This window comes from Paramisgurnus dabryanus, chromosome 3 (assembly GCF_030506205.2).
Source record: "Paramisgurnus dabryanus chromosome 3, PD_genome_1.1, whole genome shotgun sequence".
Taxonomy (NCBI): domain Eukaryota; kingdom Metazoa; phylum Chordata; class Actinopteri; order Cypriniformes; family Cobitidae; genus Paramisgurnus; species Paramisgurnus dabryanus.
In genome coordinates, this window is record NC_133339.1 from 25,992,698 (window position 1) to 25,999,660 (window position 6,963).

Sequence of the window (6,963 nt, forward strand, 5' to 3'; positions counted from 1 at the left end):
CGCTCCCACTTTTAGCATAGCTTAGCACAATACATTGAATCTGATTAGACCATTAGCATTGCACTAAAAAAATAACCAAAGAGTTTTGATATTGTTCCTATGATATTGTAACTTGGTAACATTCAATGGCAGGGGACTATTTTCGGCTGCTGTGTAATATCATTGCGCCTCCCGCAGCCATGTTACAGCAGCAAAGTCCTTGATAATTACGCCCTTGATAATTAATTGATAATGAGAGTATAGTTCCTAGCATATCTGCCTAGAAAATCACAACTTTTATTTTTATGTCCGTCTTAGTAGACGATGTAACTACAGAAGAGTCAAGTTTTAAATAGGAAAAATATCGAAACTCTTTGGTTATTTTTTAGCGCGATGCTAATGGTCTAATCAGATTCAATGGACTGTGCTAAGCTATGTTAAAGGTTGTAGCACCAGACCCAGAGATCGGCTGAATGGACTCAAAACCGGTAAAATTCAAATATTTAACTCTAGGGGAGCTGGAAAATTCCCTAGACACAGGATGTGTTATTTTAACACATTCGTTTTAAGAGTGCATGATCACAAATGCAAACATGGTTTTATGTTTCAGTTTTCTTACATTACCAATCTGTTACATTCTGCTTAAGCCGCACTGACAAAGTTGATCTATCAGCTCATATTGATAAGGTAGTAAAGGCGATATTATCTCCTGTTGAGAGCTGATCTTCCAAATATGGTAAGGAGCGGCACTCGTTTGAGGTATTCGGCCAATCACAACGCACTGGATAGATTTCAAATCGGAGCACAGAATGATGAGCTTTGTATAAATCGAAATGTATGGGAAAGGCGGGGCACAGAGGAGCAACCATAATGTACTGTATGGGATGTGAAATATTTTTTTTACCATAAACAAATTGTATTACACCAAATACACAAAATAACAGTCTTTTTAGCAATGTAATAAGGGCTCTTTAAGTAATTATTTTACATGAAGTAATTTTAAAAGCTCAAGCTTAGTTTGAAAAACAACCAGATATCTTTACAGTAAGATATATAAATATTTTCTTTAGCTAAAAGAACTTATAATGGGGACTGTATTCAGAAAACCTACAAAATCACTTTATTATATGTCATCTTAAAGGGACACTTCACTCATTTGCATTAAGCTTTGTATAGTTAGAACCCCAGTCATGTTTTTGAATGGTCATGCATCATTTCCTCAGTTGCCGCTGAGACAGGAGAAGTGTTGCACTTCCTTCTTTCAATGATGTAAAAATCATCATTTTGCATCATTGAAAGCAGGAAGTGCAATATCTTTGTTGAGGGGGTGAGACTACAAACACCAAATAGGCACCAAATTTAAAATGTATGTTACATTTCGACTACAAATATGACGCACTTTCAATAAAGATGAATGTTTCTACGGGTAAAATGCTCCTTTAACTACGTACTATAAATATGATCAATAATGTTTATAAAATGGTATATTACCACAGCCATAGATTTTCAGTTATAGAAACTGATTGTTTATGTTTTTAAACAGGCATAAAAATGATCCAATTAAAGTTCATTAATGCAATGGAAACACTTTGGGTGCTATAAGCAAGTGACATTGGCATGATTTTATTATAATAAAATCATTCATTTGAAAATGAATAATTAGGCACACATTCTTCTTGGGGTACTTTTTATCGTTCTGAATCTACTCAACCATGTACTCATTAAATTCCTTTTGTGTTTCAGTTAAGAAAGAAAGTCATATGGGTTTGTAACAATGACACTCACCATAACAGAAGGTTGCAGTATACGGTACTTGCCATAAATCAGAAATGATTACTTTTTCCATATGCTTCAAGGTGTTTATTTCAGTGAAGCACAGAGAAATTGCCATGACTCACAAATCATAGTGACATACAAATATAGTGATCTAAGAGGCAGTGATGGGGTCAGTGGAATGACCACCAAGAATGAAATCAGATATATAAAAAAAGGGAGAACGAGAGCGGGATAGAGAGGAACACAAACACAATCAAGTGAAGTCAAGAGAGTTCAGCTTCCACGCAGCTATCCAAGAGGCTATAAATTATGTGCCGACGTGTGTGGACGTAAACAGACTTTCAGAGGCCTGCTTGGAGGTATTGTGTGATCTTCAGAATCCTTCAGGTCACTCCGAATGCGATGAGGCTAGAGAACAATCCCACCAAACACTAGCCGAATATCAATCTGCATGATTGTTTCGAACAGAGAGGAACAAATGAGAAAGCTTCTGGGGAGAAAACTTGATGGATATGCTACATAAATTGACAAAGTCTGATGACTTCCAACTGATCTCTCTTTGTTAGCTCCCGCTCTCATTTCCAGCATTTCACTTGCACTGTAGCTGCAGTGAATGAAAGTATCGATTTTGATATAATGGCAATCTATCAACATCAAACTGTGTATGTCAGAGCTTGAATGAAGTATTGTTAAGATTTTTTTGTAACTACTTCATTGCCCAAGCTGTCCTAGAGTGGGACTATTTCATTATAAAACTAGTTTTATGCATGCAGCTTTTTATGAGCTCATATATGTAATGTAATATTTATGCTTATGTTTAAGGTAACTATCCACTCTCCCTTACAGTGCCAACATCACAATTACATCACAGCGCTAGGGCCGAAACTAAAGGAAAATTTAAGTAAACTAATAAAAACCAACACATAGTCGGCTAGGAACGCCAAGCTCATCTTGTTTTTTTGGGAGCCAACAAAATCGACAAAGAACGCTCCAATTTAAAATTGTATTAAATAGCAGCCGTCACTACGAGGAAAACATTTTAACAGCTATGTTTAAATGCATTAAACCGAGTAGACTGCACAGAAACGATCATCAAAAATGCTGGTGTTTGCAGCGCACACTTCATATTAGTTAAGGTTAAAGAAAATATTGTCTTTTGTTGGTATGAAATAGCCACCGGTTATTTATTTTTTCGAGGGCGCTCGATGCGAAGTTCGTCACAACATGTATGTAGCCCGTCATGTGTGTGGTTCCTTTTTTCAAAATATGTGTTCTGTGCATCGAATGATCCTATTTGAATCACATGTCTTGTCAAAATAAGTGCCTGCTGCAGATGCGTCTAAAGGGTTTGTGATAAAAGAGACGCGCGCGTTTGCCAGATACTCGCCTAATCTCACGGTAATCAGAGTTTACTGTTAAGGGAGTGTCTTGCGTGTATTTTGTAAAACTTGAGCGTCTCTTTTATCATAAACAGTTTTGACGCATGTGCAGCAGGCACTTATTTTGACAAAACACGTGATGCACATGGTTCGCACGATGCAACAAACACATATTTTGGGGAAAGGCCAATGCAAAAGCCAAAATGCAAAAGCCAAAAGCAAAAGCCCAGAGCTCATAAGAACCTTGACCTATATCCTCTATCCCTTAACCATGTGACTAAACCTAACTTGATACATTCAAATTGACCAATCAGAAGATCACCTTTAACCCCCAATGTACTTGACCAAAACCAACATAAAACATTCAAACTGACCAATCAGAAGACCACCTTTAACCCCCACTGTATTGGATAAACAGTTGTGACAATAGTCTTTGATCACTATCAGCATAGGGGGTTGTGACAAGTTGTGACCAAGTAATACATTCCTATATTTTTAATCTTACACAAGCAACACACGACACTCCGAACACTTATTTTGAATTAGCACCCCTCGGATGAACAGTCACGAGCTGCCACTTTTGGTATGGTTAAGTGTCTAAAGATTTTTCATGCATGCCCATCTAATCAGAAATTGTAGAAGTTGTTAACTGATTTTTCATTTAATGCTAACTTTTGTGCCCATTCAGCAAATAGTTACAAGCTAATCTAATGATTTATATGCTCTCTATTTCTCTTTACTATAAACCCTTGGTTTTTTATGTGATGGGTGTAGATGTCAGGCCACTTATAAGTGGAGGTAACCCTGTCACATTGTCCATCTGATCGTGTACAAGTCGACCAATCTCGGTCTGTCCCAAAGTTAACTTTTTCAAATATTTGCGGTCCTGGGGCCTCATTTATATTTTAGAAACAAAAACTGGGCGTAAATAAGTGTGCACTGTTTAGAACATATGTACGCACTCTGTTACTGGTTTTAAGAGTAATGAGAAACATTGAATAATTATGAACTCTTATGTATATACACATTTAGTTTAAATATTATGTTGTTGTTTTTCATTAAATAAACAATATGCCAGTGTTTACCCAAAAGACAGAATACCTGAGTACCTGACAAAATTTATTTTTGCGTGAGGGGCTTTACACTGAAAAAAATGATTCATTGAATTTAATAATTTTTTTTAAGGTAAGTGATTGCAACCACTTACCTTAAAATTGATTAAATTCAATGAATATTTTTTTTCAGTGTAGTTTGTTTGTTTGATTGCTTAAGTGATTTGAAATAGGTAACTTGTTATTGTAACAAAGCCACCAGACTCGGGTTTTCCCCTGAATCTTGTATGGGACACATGTACGCCTACTTCCATGCCACAAAAATTACCTTGGGTGTTTCCAAGAATGCCATCTAGTTGTAAAAGACTTGGGTATTACTTATTTGTGAAAAGTGATAGCCTCTATGTTTCATTACTGAACTGCCATAGATAAGAGACATTGAACTGGCATGTCTGCTGACTTATGTCTGTTGAAATCTTCACATAGCCTGGAGACTGGATGACACAATAACATAGCCTGGAGGCATGTGGATAGTGCTGATATAATGGAGACATATGAAACCCAGCAAGGCTCTTTGTTTTTAGATTATATGAACTTGCAATTCAATACTAAACAAATTTTGATGCACAAACTATTCTGTTAAACTCATTATTATCTAAGATTTGGAGACCAAGAAGGTAAGAAAAGTTTGAAACAAATGATGATGCTCTGAAACTAAATGAACAGCTTGAGGTTTTCTACCTGTGTTGACATTTACAACCCACATGCTGGCTTAATGATGCAGGAACAGAACCAGCCGGTGCACCTTAGCGATGACCTTTAGCACATCATCGGAGCGGACCCACAAACCTTGCAGGCCGGCTGCACGAAACAGCTGGACTACCTCTGAACTATCACTCGGACAAGAAAAATGACCATGTCCAGCCCCTAATGAAGCCCATTTTTTCTATGACAGAGAGGGCATGGTTAAATTGGGACAATTGTTTTAAGGACTAAACGGATGGTGGCTTCAGGTTTTGATGAGAGATCCGGTGGGTTCTGAAATGCCGTAGATGCAGCAAATAAACAAGGCACGGATCATTGAGTCATGTGCAAGTAATGAGCTATTGATTTTCTGCATCCAGTGATATAATCTTGACAGCAGAACATCAGATTGAGAGCGGGTAAAGCTCACAAAAAACAGCAGCAATCTTTTCATGCATTCTCCTGGGTAGAGCAACTTGAATGAAGACTTGAAAGGAAATCATTTAAGATCATTAAAACAGAAACAATAATATTGAAACAAATGATCCATAAAAACAAACTAGCAAATGTGTTGAGTATTAACAAAGCACCAACAAATTACTTCACACCGATCCAACAGATCCCAACACACTAACTCTAAATTCTGCTGGGCTATTTTAACCTAATGCTGCTGGGTAAATATTGGACAGAATACATGTTTGGTAATTAAATTAAACAATGCAGAGTTGTTTCAAATCATGGTTGAGTTAACAACTTAGCATAGGTTTATTTATAACCCAACATGCGTTCTGTCCAATATTTACCCAGCACTGGGTTAAAAATAACCTATAGCAGAATTGTCAGATTAGTTAAGCGATACAGTCTAGAGTTCTTCAACCACCACATGGAGGATGTTAAATGCCAATTTTACATTTATTTTAAGTTCTCCCAAGCCTTTACAGTACAAGGTGCAAAACATGGAAAATTCAAAATTGGGGGGGGGGGGCTTCAATATATAAATAAACAAAAACCCTTTGATCAGGCATAACAATTAAATCAGAGTACTCAGCAGATACTGCTCTCACTGCCAACCACCACAGACTAACCTGCCCACCTCCTTGTGTCAGAGTTTATACACATTGGGTACAACCATTTTAAAGCAAAAATTAACCTGGGGAAGTATTAAGGTCATGAACAGGTATTAAAGATCAAGTAAAAGTTATAGAAGATCAAGAAACCCCATTTTCTTCCACCCACAAATTTAAATAGCACAGCACAAAATTCATTTAAAAAATAATTGTAGAAAGAAAATATCAAACACCCCATCAAAACAGTTCCACCCCTTACCCACCATACAGTACTTGGTATCTCCCACTCCCATGATGCAACACAGGTAAAATCAAGATGGCTGCCACCATGTATGCTGATCCAGGTAGAAGTCCAAAGTTTGAGAAAAGTTTGAGAAAAGTTTAAATGTCCACTGGGTTTGTGCTCAGGTGGCCAGTCTGAAACATCACAGTCTAGTTGTAGGTGTATGTTTGGGCAAATGTGTGTGTGGATGTAATCCATCTCTCCCTTCGCTAGTACCTCAAGGTAAATAAATAGTCTTTTAAAAACAAAGTATGTGTTCATGTGTTTCTAAAGGGCTAAACAGGGGAATACAGGGAACAGAGGGCAGCTCTGTGACAATTGTGAATGATCATTCATCCAGGGCTATATTTACATGAGAATGATATAATAAAAACAATAAAATCTTTTCTTTGTGTTTTTGAAACGTTGTCAAAAGAATCCATGTTTACACAGTCAGGAAAATGACAAAAAAACTGTATTATGCATGTCAGGCCAGTAGACGGCGAAGTTACTTTGTAAAAAAAACTACATGCCATATACACTCTACAGATCAATAAATACAAACAATAAAAATGGCGAATCCGTTGAGAAACTTTGTTTAGATGGACGAGAAGTGACTCTTCATAGGAAAATTTGGTAGACTTTGTAAGAAAAGCGTTAAACTTGAGTAGCACAACACAGTCTTGTAGGCTGACATTGTTATG